Source organism: Tamandua tetradactyla, chromosome X (assembly GCF_023851605.1).
Source record: "Tamandua tetradactyla isolate mTamTet1 chromosome X, mTamTet1.pri, whole genome shotgun sequence".
In the NCBI taxonomy this organism is placed as follows: Eukaryota; Metazoa; Chordata; class Mammalia; order Pilosa; family Myrmecophagidae; genus Tamandua; species Tamandua tetradactyla.
In genome coordinates this window covers 5,025,958-5,042,683 of record NC_135353.1, presented here as the reverse complement: position 1 = coordinate 5,042,683, position 16,726 = coordinate 5,025,958, and the positions used below count along the sequence as shown (strand labels likewise).

Below are 16,726 nucleotides of genomic sequence, written 5' to 3'. Positions count from 1 at the left end.
ACTCAGCACTCTCTGTTATGACACTTTGTTTAAGCATTTACTTTGTTGTCTCCCCTCCTCCTCATTAGAATATCAACTCTGAAAGGCAAATGGGATCGATGACAGCGTGAGGAACAGAGCTAATTTCACCTTTTTCCAAGTGGCTATCCAGTTATCCCAACTACATCTCCTAAAAAGTCCACCTCTCCCTACTCAATTGTGTATGCCACATGAGATGTCCTTAGGTAGACGGGTTTACTTCTGGACTTTCTATTGCATTCCATTGTCCTCGCAATTCATGCCAACTGCATACAACATGTGGTTCCAAGGTTGCCCTGGAGGTGGTCTCTGTTCCAGCCAGCTGGAAGAACAAAAGAGTGTGGAGCACTGTCAGGTAGGGGCTTCTTCTGGACGAGGCCTGGAGGTGTCACTCATTCTTTACGCTCATGTTCCGTTGGCTGGAGCCCAGCCACTGGTCACCCTTAACCTCATGGAGGGACAACACCTAGCTGGAGGCCCAGGAAGAAGAGAATAAGAATTTAGGTGACTTCTCAGAACTTCAGTGTCTTTCTTCACTGACACAAAAGACTTCATGATGGTATCCATCTCAGAAGCATGAATGAAATGTAGTTAAATAATGCATGGGACATGTTGTTGGCATTCAGTGACACACAACAAGAGCTCCAACATGGATATTGTTAAAATTATAACAATGTTAGTGTTTGTGGATATTATAACTTCCCTAATTAGCATTGCAATGGTACTGTATTATTATAACAGGCTCCTCTTCAGCCTCTGACCTTCAGCTGAGATACCAGCCCTGCATTGCCTCTCCCTGCTACTCATCTCCAGAAAAAAATAAAACCCACATTTCTTTCTGCCCCGATTAGCTGGCACATGAATGCTCACAGTTCAAGACATCTTTAGTAGCATAAAAACAACAAAATCTTCTAAGAATCAGATTTGAAGTTGTACTAATGAATATGAGTTTTGAATGGGAAATATAACAATTCTAAGATAAGAAGTACTTAGAAATGTGAAGTGTTACAGGGAATTTTAAGTCCCAGATGAGGTACTTATCAAAGAAAATCTTTATCAAATAAGCATAAAATGCCAGTTCTTAGTGAAAGTTTTAACTTTTGTTACTGGATGACTGGGAATGGTTGATTCTGATGTCAGCATTATTTATGATTCTCTGCTGTTTCAGACAAAATGCCCAGCATCTAAAGGATGTAACACTGCACTTTAGGCATTATGTGTGGTTTAGGGGTGAGCAGGACTAGGTAAAGGAGACCTAGATCTCTCGTTTCAAATCATAGAAGCTGCCCTGTGACACTGAGATGGGACCTCGGCCACCCCATCCTGCCTTGACCAACTGGGTCCCTGTTAGGGGCCACCAGTTGGGTCTCCAGAGGAAGACAGGGGGTCTGGAGGGAAAGAAAGCAGCCCATTCCTTCCCCTCCATCCCTGTTCCCCTGGGTCATCCCAGAAGAGGCCCTTCACACAACCGGGGCCATGGGATTGCAGGAGGAGCCTACGGTTCGTAGTCTTGATTGTCACCAAACTGTAAGGACACTCCTCATGGCGTCTCCTCAGAAAGACCTGTGGCCAGCAGACGGGAGAATGCCCCTCCTCTCAGTGTCCCACCTGTGAGGGCGGCCCTCTCTGGGATCCTGACCCTGTGGCGGGAGCTGAGCAGTCCTACTCACCATCCTCCACGGGAGGGGTCTCAGGTTTTTGGGGTCCCACCCATGACCTTTTCCAGAAGCATCATCTACTGGGGGTCAGGCCCTTTCCACATGAAGCCTGCGCCCCACCCTGAGGGTGCACTTCTCCAGACTTATGGGGTCTCAGAACCGCTCTGACTTCCCTAGAAGGGCCTGCTCCGACCCAGCACTGCTCTCTCCTTGTTTATTGTAACATACTATGAACTTTTTCACATTTATAGGAAAGTGGAAAACACTGTACACTGAACTCTTAGAATTGGTCATTAAATGTGTTTTTATTCTAACCATTTTTCTGCGTCCTTTGGCAGCGTGAATTACATTCACAATGTTGGTCTACCATCATCACCATCCATTACCAAGGCTTTTTCATGACCCCAAACAGAAACTCAGTACCTATTAAGCACTAATGTCCCATGCCCCTTTCATTTGGTCCCTGGTAATCTCTAATCTATATTCAGATCCATCCATTCGCTTACTTTAGATGTTGTGATAGTTAGATTCAGGTGTCAACTTGGCCAGGTGATGATGCCCTGTTGTTCTGTTACCATGGTCGTAAATCATCAGCATGTGAAATTCATTATGGCTGATTACATCCGCAGTGGCTAAGGGGAGTGCCGTCTGTAATGAGTGCTGTTTAATTTAGTTAGCTGGAGGCTCACAAGAGAGAGGTCAGAAGAGAACTCAGCAACTCAGCATGCCTCATCTCAGCACTTGGAATTCAGATCCAGACATTTGGAGATGCAGAAAGGAATCACACTGGGGAAAGTTGTTTGAACCCAGAAGCCAGGATGGAAGCCCAATAGACATGCACTGTGTGCCTTCCCATGTGACAGAGAAATCCAGCTGCCTTTCTTCTGAAGAACTATAAGTTTATAATGAAATAAATCGCCTTATTAAAAGCTGACCCATCTCTCATGTGTGGCATTATGGCAGCATTAGCAAACTAAAACAGATGTTTTCTATAAGTGCAGCCATACATTTAGTTATCCTTTCTCATCTGGCATACTTCACCCCACACATAATTCTATCAAGGTTCATCCATGTTGTAGCATGTACCAGAACTTAAATAATTTTTATGGCTGAATAATATTCCATTCTGTGGGTTTACCACAGATTGTTGGGAGACACTTGGGTTGTTTCCACCTTTTGGGTATGGCAAATAATGTAGCTGTGACATTGCTCTACCAGTGTCTGAGTTATTACTTTCAGTAATTTTGTATGGTACCTAGAAGGGGAATTTCCAGGACTTATGGTAATTCTATGTTCAAGTTTTTGTTGAACCACCAAATTGTTTTTCTCCTGGCTGCCCCATTTTAGAAATCTGATAATGTGCAAGCATTCAGGTTTCTTCATATTTCCTCCAACACTTGTTCTTTTATGTACTTTTAAAATACTCACCGTTTTTGTCAGTGTGAAGTGGTATTTCATTGAATTTATGATTTGCTTTTCCCTAGTGGCTAATAATGTTGAGTGTATTTTCACGAGTTTATGGACCATTGCATATGTTCTTTGCGAAAAGTCCAAACGTGTGTGTTAGTTTGCAAGCTGCCGGAATGCAATACACCAGAACTGGAATGGCTTATAAAAAGGGGAATTTAATAAGTTACAAGTTTACAGTTCCAAGGAAGTAAAGTGTCCAAATTAAGGAACCAAGAAGAGGTTAGCTTTACTCAAGAAAGGCCAGTGGGTCATAAACACCTCTGTCACCTAAGTTGTCATGTGGCTGGCATCTTCTGGTCCTTTGCTCCTGGGCTCCGTTGCTTTCAGCCTCTGTTCCTGTGGGGGTTCCTCACTTTGCTTCTCCAGGGCTGGCTTTCATCTCTTGGCTTCCCTTGGCTTTCTCCAAGTTCTGACATGCTTAACATCTCATGGTGACATCTTCTGGGCTCCAAACATCTGTGTCATCTCTTTCTCTCTATCAGCTCTGTCATTTCTATAGGCTCTGTCATTTCTGTCAGCTCTGTCATTTCTGAAGTTTCTCCAAAATGTTTCCTCTTTTGAAGTCTATGGTAAGTAATCAAGACCCACCTGGAATGGGTGGATTCATATCTCCATCTAATAAAAAATTATCACCCACAGAGGCTGAAAGCAGCAGGGCCTATGGGTGCGTCGCATCATTGTGGAGATAATCTAATCAAGTCCCCAACCTATAGTACTGAATAGGAATGAAATGAAAAGAAATGGCTACTCCCACAAGATTGGATTAAAGCATGGGTTTTTTTTGGGGGGGGGTACATAATTCTTTCAATATGGCACATTCCATCCTCTGGATTCCCCCCAAAAGACATCTTTTTTCCTTATACAATATACGTTCACTCCATTACAATATCACAATGCCTTAAAACATTTCAGTAACAATATAAACACAATACAAAGTTAAAAACCAAACAAAATCTCATCAAAGTCAGCTACCGGCATGGTCTGTTGTAAGGCAAAGTTTTTTCTTCTGGCTCTGGACTTGCGAAACTCAGTCAAGTTATCTGCTGCCAATATACAAAGGAGGGACAGTCATAAGATACATGTTCCCATTTCCATAGAGAGAAATTGGAAGGTACACAGGGGTCACCGGACCCATACAGTTCCTAAAACCTGCAGGGCAAACTCCATTGGATTTCAAAGTCTGAGAGTCATTTATGCTCAGGGCTTTAGAAAGTGGCAGTCCCACCCTTTCCAAGGGCCTATGTAATGGCCTTGCTCACCCCAAATGCTGGCGTGGAGTTTGCACCCTTGGGGTACATTAAGGAGACCATCTTTTTCTTGGCTCCACCCTCTCCAAGCATTGGGGCACACCTGGGCTCTCTGCCAATTCCAGGACATACATTCAACCCCTCCAGAATAACGGGGTGGCAACCAGCACCCCCAATCCCCGGTTTATGCACTCTGCCCTTTCCAATGCCTAGGGTGTCACAACTCTTCCTGAACAACAAAGCAGAAGGCACACCCTCTGCTTTTGGGGCAAACACACCCTCTCCAAGTGCTTTGGTGGGTCTGCTCTCCTTACCCAAGGTTTCCTGTTTCCAGACCTTAGCCTCCATGGTTCTGCCTCTGAAGTCATTTTTCCTTCACTTTGTCCTTCTGTCCATTTTATTCCGGACTGGTAGTTTTCGTTTATACAGATCCCACAACACTCTTGTTTTTTTATGTAATATACTGGGGTCATGCCCATTAGACCAAAGGACTTTCCATAAATTCTTTCTGGATAACTCCTTTTCCAATCCTCCCTTGTCCTGTAATGGCTGACTACTTGCATGCTTGGATAAATCCTCATGTGGAGCCCTAGTCACTGGGGTCTCAACTTTCTGGAAATCCAGAATTTTCAAGAACACCTATTTCTAGTTTCTTTGTACCCAAGAGTTGAGTTCTCTAATTATCTCTTTCATGTCACATTTCACTATAAGCTGCAAGGAGAAACCAGGCTACTCGTTTCCATATTTAATTTGGAAATCTCCTCAGCTGAGTATCCTTAGTTATCGCCTTTAAATTCTAACTTCCATTCAACAGCAGTACACAATTTTGCAAGATCTGTGCCACTTTAAAACAAGGGTTGCCTTCCTTCCAATTTGCAATGTCACATGCCTCATTTGTGTCTAAGGCCTTGTCAGAGGTATTTTTAGGGTCCACATTTCTACCAACAGTCTCTTCAAAGCAATTCAGGCTTCCTATATCAAGATTCTCACAACTCTTCTAGAATCTTCCCCTTATCCATTTAAAAAGCCCTTCCAACATGTTTGGTATTTGCAAACCACAGTAGCACCCCACTTTTCTGGTACCAAAATCTGTGTTAGGTTGCAAGCTGCCGGAATGCAATATACTAGAAACGGTATGACTTTATAAAGGGGAGTTTAATAAATTACACGTTTACAGATCTAAGCCTATAAAATATCCAAACTAAAGCATCCAGGGAAAGATACCTTAACTCAAGGAAGGTTGATGGGTCAGGAACACCTCTGTCTACTGGGAAGTCATGTGGCTGGCATCTGCTGGTCCCTTGCTCCTGGGCTCTGTTGCTTTCAGCCTCTGCTCCTGTGGAGAGTCTTCACTTTGCTTCTCTGGGGCTGGCTTTCATCTCTTGGCTTCCCTTGGCTCTCTCCAGGTTTTGGCTTGCTTTACATCTCATGGTCATGTCTGCTGGGCTCCAAGCATCTCCAAAAATCCGTGTCTCTTTTCTCTGAAGCAACTATTCTCCAAGCACCTACATCTGCTCTCTCTACTGGCTGTGAGACTTCTGTCATTTCTTGCTCTCTCCAAAATGTTTCCTCTTTTAAAGGATTCCAGTAAACTAATCAAGACCCACCTGGAGTGGGTGGGGTCACATCTGTTTCTAATTATAGGTCACACCCACAGTTGAGCGTGGCGCATCTCTGTGGAGATAATCGAATCAAGAGATTCCAACCTACAGTGTTGAATTAGGATTAAAAGTAATGGCTACTCCCACAAGATTGGATCAGAATTAAAACAGCTTTTTTATGATACATAATACTTTCAAACCAGCACGATGTGCCTTGTCAAAGTTTTCATCAGTGACATTTGCCTTTTAGTGTTGAATTGTAGCTAGCATTGAATTGTAGCTGGCCTTTATATATTCTGAATATTAAACCCTTATTGGGCATATGATTTGTAATCGTGTTTTCCTGTTTTCCGGGTTTTCTTTTTACTTTCACGATAGTGTCTTTGTCCCTTGGACATTTTCATTTTGACTAATTCCAATTTATCAATTTTTTCTTTCAGTTCCTTGTGCTTCTGGTGTCTTATGTAAGAATCCATGACCCATCCCAAGGCAATGAACATTTTCCCCCAAGTTTCTTCTAAGACTTTTATTGTTTTAACTCTTTATTTAGGTCATTGACCTATTTTGAATTAATTTCATATATAGCATGAGCTAGGTATCTGGGTACATTCTTTTATTTTATTTTTAATTTATTTTTATTTTGGGGGGACAACTGATGATATCAACATGGTTTACTGAAGAGATTAACCTTTCCCCACCACATGACCACCCTTGGGGAACATCACATGGCCATAGATGTATTGGTTTATTTCTTAAGTCTGAATTCTTTTCTACTGGTCTACATGTCACTCCTTATGCCAGTGCCATGCTCTTTTGGTTACTGCACCTTTAGAGTATGTTTTCAAATAAGGATGTGTGAGTTCTCCAAAATTCTTTTTCTTTTCTTTCTTTTTTTTTTTGTATTTTTTCACTATTCAGGGCCCTTTGTAATTCATATGAATTCGAGATTTGGCTTTTCCATTTCTGCAAAGAGGCTGTTGGAATATTGATAAGGATTTTGTTGAATCTGTAGATTACTTTGGGTTTTATTGTCATCTGAACAATATTAAGTCTTTGCATCTGTGAACATGGACTCTTTACATGTATTTAAGACTTCTTTAATTTTTCCAGCAATGTTTTGTAATTTTCAACATGCAAATCTTTGACCTCCCTTGTTAAATATAATCCTAGTGATTTTATTCTATTAGACGTTACTGAAAATGGAATTGTTTTCCTAATTTCCATTTTGGATTGTTCACTAGTGATTTATAGAAACACAGCTGGTTTTCTTTTCAGCTTATTGCTAGTATACCCCACAAACTTTTTTTTCTTTTTTTATTAATTTTTAAATTTTTATAAAATACCAAAAAACACCAAACAAATGCAAACATTTGTAACTTTTGATCACTCCGTTCTACATATATAATCAGTAATTCACAGTATCATCACATAATTACATATTCATCATTGTGATCATTTCTTGGAACATTTGCATCTATTCAGAAAAAGAAATAAAAAGAAAACAGAAAAAAATTTATACATACCATACCCCCTTACCGATCACCAGCATTTCACTCTTAAATTTATTTTAACATTTGTTCCCCCTATTATTCATATTCATTCCATATGTTTTACTCGTCTGTTGATAAGGTAGATAAAAGGAGATCAGATACAAGGTTTTCACAATCCCATAGTCACATTGTGAAAGCTATATCATTATACAATCATCTTCAAGAAACATGGCTACTGGAACACAACTCCACATTTTCAACCAGTTCCCTCCAGCATCTCCACTATATCTTGACTAACAAGGTGATATCTATTTAATGCATAGGAATAACCTCCAGGAAACCCTCTCAACTCTGTTTAGAATCTCTCAGGCATTGACACTTTATTTTGTCTCATTTCACTCTTCCTCCTTTCGGTTGAGAAGGTTTTCTCAATCCCCTGATGCTGAGTCTCAACTCATTCTAGGGGTTTTCTCAATCCCTTGATACTGAATCTCAGCTCATTCTAGGATTTCTGTCCCACGTTGCCAGGAAGGTCCATACCCCTGGGAGTCATGTTCCACGTAGACAGGGGGAGGGTGGTGAGTTTGCTTGTTGTGTTGGCTGGAGAGAGAGGCCACATCTGAGCAACACAAGAGGTTCTCTTGGGGTGACTCTAGGCCTAATTTTAAGTAGGCTTGACCTATCCTTTGTGGGGTTAAGTTTCATATGAACAAACCCGAAGATTGGGGGGATTAGCCTATAGCTTTGGTTGTGCACACTGCTCCACAAACTTTTTTTAAATTCATTTGTTAGCTGGAGTAGATTTCTTGTGAATTCTTTGGGGCAGTACTTTTCAATTCAGCAACTTAAACATGCCATCCCATAGCTTTCTGGTTCCCATATTTTCTGCTGAGAAATCAGCTCTGAATTGTCCTGAAGATCCCTTGGACATGGTGATTCATTTCTCTCCTGCTGCTTTCAACATTCCATATTTGACTTTGGCTTTCTGTACTGTGATTATGATATGTCAGGGTTTGCATGTCTTTGAGATGATTCTCTCTGGAATTCCTTGAGCTTCTCCAAGGTGTATATTACTGTCTTGTGTCATATTGGAGAGTTTTTTCAGACCTTATTCCTCAAATATACTTTCTGCCCCTTTCCTTTTCTCTCTGGGACCTCTCTTCTGGGACTCCCACAATGCATACATTGTTCCAGTTGATGAAGTCCCACAGATTCTTTCGGTTTTATGCACTCTTCTTTCTTTTCTCTTTCTGATCCTCAGACAATTATAACAATGGTCTTTTCTTCAACTTTGGTGATTCTTTGTTCTATCTTTTTACATCTGTTTTTGAGTACTTTATTTGTCAGGGATCTCTAGGGAAACAGAACTGACAGAGGTATCTCCATAATAACATACAACTTTTATAAGAATTGCCTCACGCTACTGTGAGGTTCAATTGCATGGGGCAGACTGCAAGCTGGGAACTCCGATGAAGATTTTCGATGAAGTCCTGTTCTAGTTTGCTAGCTGCCAGGATGGCAATATACCAGAAACAGAATGGCTTTTAAAGAAGGGAATTTAATAAATTGCTAGTTTACAGTTCTAAGGCTGAGAAAATGTCTCAATTAAAACAAGTCTATAGAAATGTCCAATCAAAGGCATCCAGGGAAAGATACCTTGGTTCAAAAAGGTCAAAGAAGTTCAGGGTTTCTCTCTCAAGTGGAAAGGCAGTTGGCGAACACAGTCAGTGTTTCTCTGTCATGTGGAAAGGCACGTGGTGAACACAGTCAGGGTTTCTCTCTCGGCTGGAAGGGCACATGGCGAACATGGTGTCATCTGCTAGCTTCTTCTCCTGGCTTCCTTTTTCATGAAGCTTCCTGGGAAGCATTTTCCTTCTTCATCTCCAAAGCGCTGGCTGATGGACTTTCTGCTTCATGGTGCTGCAGCATTCTCTGCTCTCTCTGAATCTCTCATTCTCCATAATGTTTCCTCTTTTATAGGACTCCAGTAAACCTATCAAGACCCACCCAAATGGGTGGAGACACAGCGTCACCTAATCCAGTTTAACAACCACTCTTGATTAAATCACGTCTCTAGGGAGATGATCTGATTACAGTTTCAAACATACAGTATTGAATAGGGATTATTCTGCCTTTATGAAATGAGATTTAGATCAAAACATGGCTTTTCTAGGGGATATATATCCTTTCAAACCAGCACAAGTCCCCCAGAGAAAATGGCCAGCTGAAATAGAGGTGGAAATTTTCTCTTCTGAGTGCTGAAATCATCACTTCTCCTTTAAAGTCTTCAACTTATTTGAAAGACTTCTCTTAATTGTTGAAGATAATCTCCTCAGTTGATTGTAGGTGTCATCAGCCATAGATACAATCACCTTACTGATGATTCAAGTCCATGAAATATCCTGCTAGTTATAATCAGGCTAGTACTTCCTTGACCAAACTACCAGGCAAAACTGTCCAAGCTAACATTTGGAATTAATCATAACAAATACCTCTAGTGATTTTTTTACTTATTGCACATTTCAGCTCCAGAATTTCAGTTTTGCTCCTTTTGAGCATTTCAATTTCTTTATGAACATTCTCATTTTGTTAATATATGATTTTCGTGATTTCCTTCATTTGTCTCTCCATGGTTTTCTTTTGCCAATTAAAAATATTTAAGATATTTGTTTCAAAGTCTTTGTCCACCTCCCATGCTGGAGACTTGGGTTCGATTCTCAGAGCCTGCCCATGCAAAAAAAAAAAAAAAAGCAAAATATTTAAAGTCTTTGTCCAGTAAGTCCAACCTGTAGTTCCTCTCAAGATTGGTTTCTATAGCTCAATTTTGTTCCTTTTTCACACTGTCCTTTCCTATCTTTGTATGCTTTGTAATTTTTTCATTGAAAACTGGACATAAGAATATCAAAATGTGGTGACTTTCAAAATCAGGTTATGGTCCTACTCTAGTGTATGAGATTTTTTCACACCCATTTTAAAAAATACATTTTTGTTGAGAAATATCTACGCATGTTGAGTCCAACCATATTTTACAATCAGTGATTCACAATATCATCACATAGTTGTATATTTTTCACCATGATCCTTTTTAGAGCATATGCATCTCTCCAGAAAAAGAAATTAAGAAAATGAACACATACATCCCATACCCCTTATCCCTCCCTCTCATTGACCCACTGTATTTCAATCTACCCAATTTTTGTACTTTATGTCCCCCTGCTATTTATTTATTTTTACCTTATTTTTTTAAATAATCTGTCCATATCCTGGATAGAAAGATCATTGAACACAAGGTTTTCAGAATTACACAGCCACATTGTAAACGTTATATAGATATTCAGTCTTTTTCAAGAATCAAGGCTACTGGAACACAGCCCAACAGTTTTAGGTACTTCCCTCTAGCCACCCTAATACACCAAAACCTAAAAAGTGATACCTATAGAATGCATAAGAATAACCTCCAGGATAACCTCCTGACTCCGTTTGAAATCTCTCAGCCACTGAGTAATTTTGTCTCATTTCTCTCTTCCTCCTTTTGGTCAATAAGGCTTTCTCATTCTTAGGATGTTTGGTCCCAATTTATCCCCAGTGTCAGGTCCCATGTTGTCCAGGAGAGTGACACCTCTGAGAATCATGTCCCACATGGGGAGGGAAGGCAGTGAGTTCACCTGCCAAGTTGGCTTAGAGAGGCCACATCTGAGCAACAAGAGGTTCTCTGGGGGTGACCCTTTGGCATAATTACCAATAGGCTTAGCTTCTCCTTTGAAGGAATAAGTTTCATAGGGGAGAACCCCAAGATTGAGGGCTCGGCCTATTGAATTGGTTGTCCCCACTTTTTGTGAGAATATCAGAAATTCTCCAGATAGGGAAGTTTAATATTTCCTCCTTTATCCCCAGTCCCCAAGGGGACTTTGCAAATACTTCTTTATTCTCTGCCCAAATTACACTGGGATGTATTAGGGCATCGCATTAACATGTACAAACCAACAAGATCTCACGCCCTATTCAAGAGTCCATGTAATTTGGTAACACCCATATTTGAAGCCTGTACTTGTCCACTTGTTCAGTGACATCTACAAACTATTTTTTTCTAAACTGTATTTCTTCACGTATGTGGTCACAGATGTGACCTATTGCTTTTGCTTGTGTTCAGCTCATACTTTCTAGAGGTTTCCTTGAATACCAGAAAGTAAAATCAGAGCTAAGCTAAACAAACCAACAACAATAACAACAAAACCACAACGGACTCTGTACCGCAGTCTATCCTGGTGAGTTCCCAGATGCTTGTGGTCTAACTCAGCATGTTCCACTCAAGGGCAGGTGACCCTGACATTTCCCTGACAAGTGTGGACCTGAGGTCTTTCAGGCTCCAAAGCTACAGATTCGCTCCTCAGCTGCCACTTTTAAAATTGTGAACATTAGACAGTTCTGCCACTCGGAACCAGCCTTATGCCTGGGCAAGAGTGACCCCTGCACTTTAGAGAGCCTCACTCAGGCCCTCTTCCAGCCACATCTCCCTGAAGGAGGCACACAGTACACGGAACCAAGATGATTCACTCCGGGGAAACTCACAGTCCCTCTCCCCTCTTAGAGACTGCACTCAAACCCACTATTCGAGCCTCTGTGGGCATTCTCCCTGGGTCCTCACCCCCAAGGAAGACCCATGTGGCCAGCACTTGTCCTGTGACCTAAGGGGTGGCCGAGAGACACCTGTTGGCCAGGGGGTGGAGGTGTGGGGCATGTGACAAGAGCTCGGGCATGTCCACACATGTGTACCTGAGAGGCCTCATGGTGTGCTGCAGGAGGAGGCTGCAGTGGGGACAGCTGGGAGACGGGGGCTGGCTGGCAAAAGCACACCGGGTTCTGCAGGCAGCTCGTGTCCTGCAGTGGTTAGCCAGAGGCCAGAGCCTACACACGCTAGGAAAACTGAATTATGTGCATGAGCGTAAGAGAGAGCAGTAGCTTCCGGACTGTACAGCCAGCGAGGAGACTTCACCTGGAAGAACTGTGACCTCAGAAGCACCTTCAGGTGCTAATGAGAAAGTTAGTGCTGGGGGCCCCAACGGGGGCCTGGTGCACCGTGAGAGCCCTCCAACTCTGCCTGGCATCACGCCGGGCTCACCCTCGACCCCTCCCACAGAACCAGGGCGACTCGGTATGACTGGGACCTGGCAGAGCGGGAGCAAACCTGCGAACGCCACCACCCAGGCTGAAGCAGCCCCTTACTCAGCCTCTTCCAGGCCCAGCTGCCCGGTTCAGGCCGCCTTGCTCGCACCCGCGGGAACTGCAGGAGGCTCAGGTGCCAGCAGCCAGGGCAGGCAGGGGCCCCGCGGACTGAAGGCACTGGCCGCGGTGCTGAGCGCAGCGCTGTGTGGAGCTGCGGGAGACGCCACAGAGCCCTGAGGTCTCCCTGCTGCGCCTGGCAGCAGCGCTGCTGGACCCAGTTCCACCACTCTCTTGCGCCTCTCCGTCCACCTGCTCACCACGCTCGGGTTCATTTCCTGCTCCAGGCCACCAAGGAGCTAGAGCCTGCTGTCTGCCTGCTCGAGGTCAGCGTCTTGGACACACCCCAGGCCAAGCCCAGCCTCAGGACACTCCGGTAGCGCTGCTGGGGACGCCGGGATCCAGTGCATGGGGAACCCGCGTGCAACTGAGCCTCTCTGCGTGCTCAGGACTGCAATGGCCGCAACTGAGCCTCTCTGCGTGCTCAGGACTGCAATGGCCGCAACTGAGCCTCTCTGCGTGCTCAGGACTGCAATGGCCACTGCCCCTGCCAGACGGCCCCCAGCCTCCCCCGTGCCAAAGAGCATTGAATAACATGTAGCTTTTTCCTGCTGACACGCTAAGCTAAAAAAGACCATGCCTGAGTGAGTCAAGAAGACCTAAAGAAATGGTTCATTGCCTATTTAAATCATTCAGATTATAATTGCCTTGGCGCTACAAAGTAAAGTTCGTTGTGGCAAGAATATAAGGAAAAGACAATGATGTAGATTTCTTATCATGCTTTCTGTAGGCTGGTTTGTTTTAAATCCAGTATATCTCCTTTTTATCAACTCCTTTCCTTTTTCAGCGAGCTTGCTATGCTCTTAAGTATAATGCACAAAGTCAGGGCTCTTGTAAAGGAGCATCCTATCTAATGTACATAAAATGTAAAACCCTCCAAACTTTCAGGTGATGAAAGCTCTAGAAGGGGGGCAAGGACTAGGGTAAGGCAAGCAAGGCCAATATGCCACTACATTTCTGAGGCTTGTGAATGGCCCTGGGAGTAAAATGCTCCCCTTCCCCATGTCTTCCTTCTCTGTTGTTTCCAAAACTTTTTTTTTCTAGCAGAGAATATACCTTTTACAAAACAGCTTTTTTGAGGAATAACTGATGTGCAACAAACTTCCCCATTTGATAAATTCTGACACCTGTGTATAGCAGGAAACCACAGTCAAGATAGTGAATAATCCATCAGCCCCCAAAGCCCATGGTGGCTTCCCCCTCCCTGCATGTTGTCCCCCAAGCATCCAACAATTTCATTTCTGTCTGAAAGATTATTCCAAAGTGTAAAAAGTTATATATATATGCATGTGTATGTACATGTATGTATATATTTATACTCACTATCCATACACACCCAGGAGTGGGAGAACTATCATATGGCAGATGTGTGTTTAACTTTTTAGGAAACTGCCACACACTTTTGAAAATGGTTGCACAGTGTCACGTTCCAGTGCGCCACATCCTTGCCCACACTTGGGATAGTCAGTCTCATATGCAGTTGAATCACATTTTGGTTTTGAATGCCTTTCCCTCGTGACTAATGATGTCGTGCTTCTATTCATGTGATTATTTGCCATATGTATGTCTTCTAGGGGAAATGTATGTTTAACCTTTTACCCACTTTTTACATGGTTTTTTCAATTCTTTCTTATTGAGTTTTGAAAGTTCTTTATATATTCTAGATCTATGACCTTTGTCAGATAGGTGATTTGAAAATACTTTCTCCTGATGTGTGGCTTGCCTTTTCAGTCTCTTTAACTCTGGTTAGGAAGAGCCAAAGACCACAGTTTAGATGAACTGCAGTTTATCAATTTTTTTCATTATGGGGGCACTTCTTTGTTTCATCTAATACAAATCTTGACCAGTCTAAGGCCTTAAATATTTCTTCTGTGTTTCTTCTAGAGGCTGAAAGATTAAGTATTACATGCTGGTTTGTGATTCCTTTTGAATCATACTTCTGTGTAGTGCAATGTACAGATTATCCCCCCTACTGTGTTGAAACCCACATGTGGACACTCCACTGACTGGGATGCACACTACCCCCAGACTGGAAACACCACTAGGTTCCCCTATAAAGCAAGTTTATTCCCTCAAGTCCTGACAGCCTGAAGGCAGTGACTTCCTCCTGGGAGGCAGAAATCTGAGAAGATCTATGTGGACATTGTGAAAAGAGGTGACTGGGAAGCATTCCTAGTAGTAAGTATGAAGTCGAAGGACTTCAAGATGCATAAGAGAAATTTGCAGGAAGGAAGAGGGATGATTGACATTTCCACGGAGATGTAAATACAGCCACATTACTTTGAAGGATTTTAGGTAAGACAAACTAGGTAACAGTGAAGGGTGGGAGAGAAGAGAATGAACCATTGAATTGGGCGGTGGGGGAGGTCTTGGGAAAAGGCTTGGAAGAGTCACCCTCCCCCTGCCATGTGCACCACCAGAATTGAACACGGGGAGATGAGGAGGGCTGGCACTTCAGTTTGGAGGCCTCTTTAAGTTCCTAAGGAAATGCTCCTTTTCTCCAACCAGAACATCTTGGCCTCCCCAGCTCCTCCTCCCCCCGAGGTGTCAGGATGGTGCCTTGTGACACCTCAGCCTACAAAGGCTACCATTGGCTGGGGGGAGCACCTTGATTAACAATGTGGCTTCTTATTGTCCCATAGGGTATATAAAGGGAGGTCTCAGGTAGATCACCAGGAGGCTTCAATATGGTGAAGACAACAGGGAAAGAGGAAGTGCCTCTGGATCCAAGCAGTAAAGTGAGGAAGAAGGGGAAGGTCTCATGTAAACCCAAGCTCAGAGACATCATCTGTGTGAGATGGCCCCACCCAAGCTCCTCCTCTTCTCCCCACTGACTCCCCTACACTTCCCCAAGGCTCCTTCCCTGTCCTTGCCTGGCACAATCTCCCTCTTCACTCCACACCAATTCTCCTGCAGCCCCCACTCCCATTAACCTGAGTTGACCCTGCCCAAGTTCCCCTTCTTCTTCCCTATGGAACCCCCAGAGACTCCTTTCCTGTCCTTGCCTGGCACAAACCTCTCTTCAGCTCATACCTCTTCTTGTGACGCTCCCATTTCCATCCAGCCCTGATGTCTTTCTCCAACCCCATGTTCTCTGTGCTCTCCCTATTGTCTTTCCAGTTCCTGAAGAAAACCATGGAAAAAAGACCTCCTCCAAGGAGTTCTATGAAAAAGGCCTCTCTGAACATGGCCACCCCTAAGGATGCTAGCCAGTCAGCCCTATCTGAAGATTGTCACAAGGAGGCCCAGGAGACCCCAGAGCCCTCCACTTCAGGTGACTATCAGAGCAGGCATCAACTGCAGAACGATCCCAGAGTCCTCACAGCTGTGTGTTCAACCTGCAGTGATTTCCCTACTGAGAGCTGGCTAATCTGAGTCAGGTGGAGATCCTGCCTCTAATGGGAAAAAATATGAAATAGTGGAATAGTAATCCATAGCAAACTCTGAAATCTGTTCTGTAACTACTTCTTGAAGTGTATTTTGAAAATCATTGCTTTTTCTTTTTTTTTGGTTTGCATCTGTTATATTTAACAATAAAAAAAAAGTTTAAGAAAAAGTCAGTTGTCCTAAATGGGTGGGTTTGTTTCTGAAGTGTTAATTCTATTCTGTTAGTCAAAAGGCCTATCCTCATGCCAGTACCACACTCTTTTGATTACTGTAGCCTTATAGTAAGTTTTAAAGTCAGGAAGCATGAGTCTTCCAAATTCATATAAATTTTAAGCTCAGCTTTTTTGTAAAACAAAGAGAAAAAAGCTGTTAAAATTTTAATAGGGATTGTGCTGACTCTGTCGATCCCTTTGGATAGTATTAACATCTTAATATTAAGTCTCCATTGATTTAGGTCTTGTTAAATTTCTTTCAGCAGAGATTTGTAGTTTTTCCAGCAGAGTTTTACAAAAGTCATTGTCCTTCTTGGTTAAATATATTCGTAGATATTTTATTCTTTTGAGTGCTATTGTAAA

General features: G+C 42.9%; 1 long non-coding RNA gene across 1 annotated transcript in view; it reads left to right on the top strand.

Annotated features, from left to right (window-relative positions):
* LOC143670290 (uncharacterized) overlaps nucleotides 1-16,276 on the top strand; it is a 40,198-nt gene extending 23,922 nt beyond the window's left edge. Inside the window, exons 2-3 of the long non-coding RNA XR_013169318.1 lie at nucleotides 15,407-15,556; nucleotides 15,885-16,276. This is a non-coding gene — a long non-coding RNA (uncharacterized LOC143670290). The remainder of the gene's footprint in view (nucleotides 1-15,406; nucleotides 15,557-15,884) is intronic.
* Nucleotides 16,277-16,726: the final 450 nt, after the last annotated feature.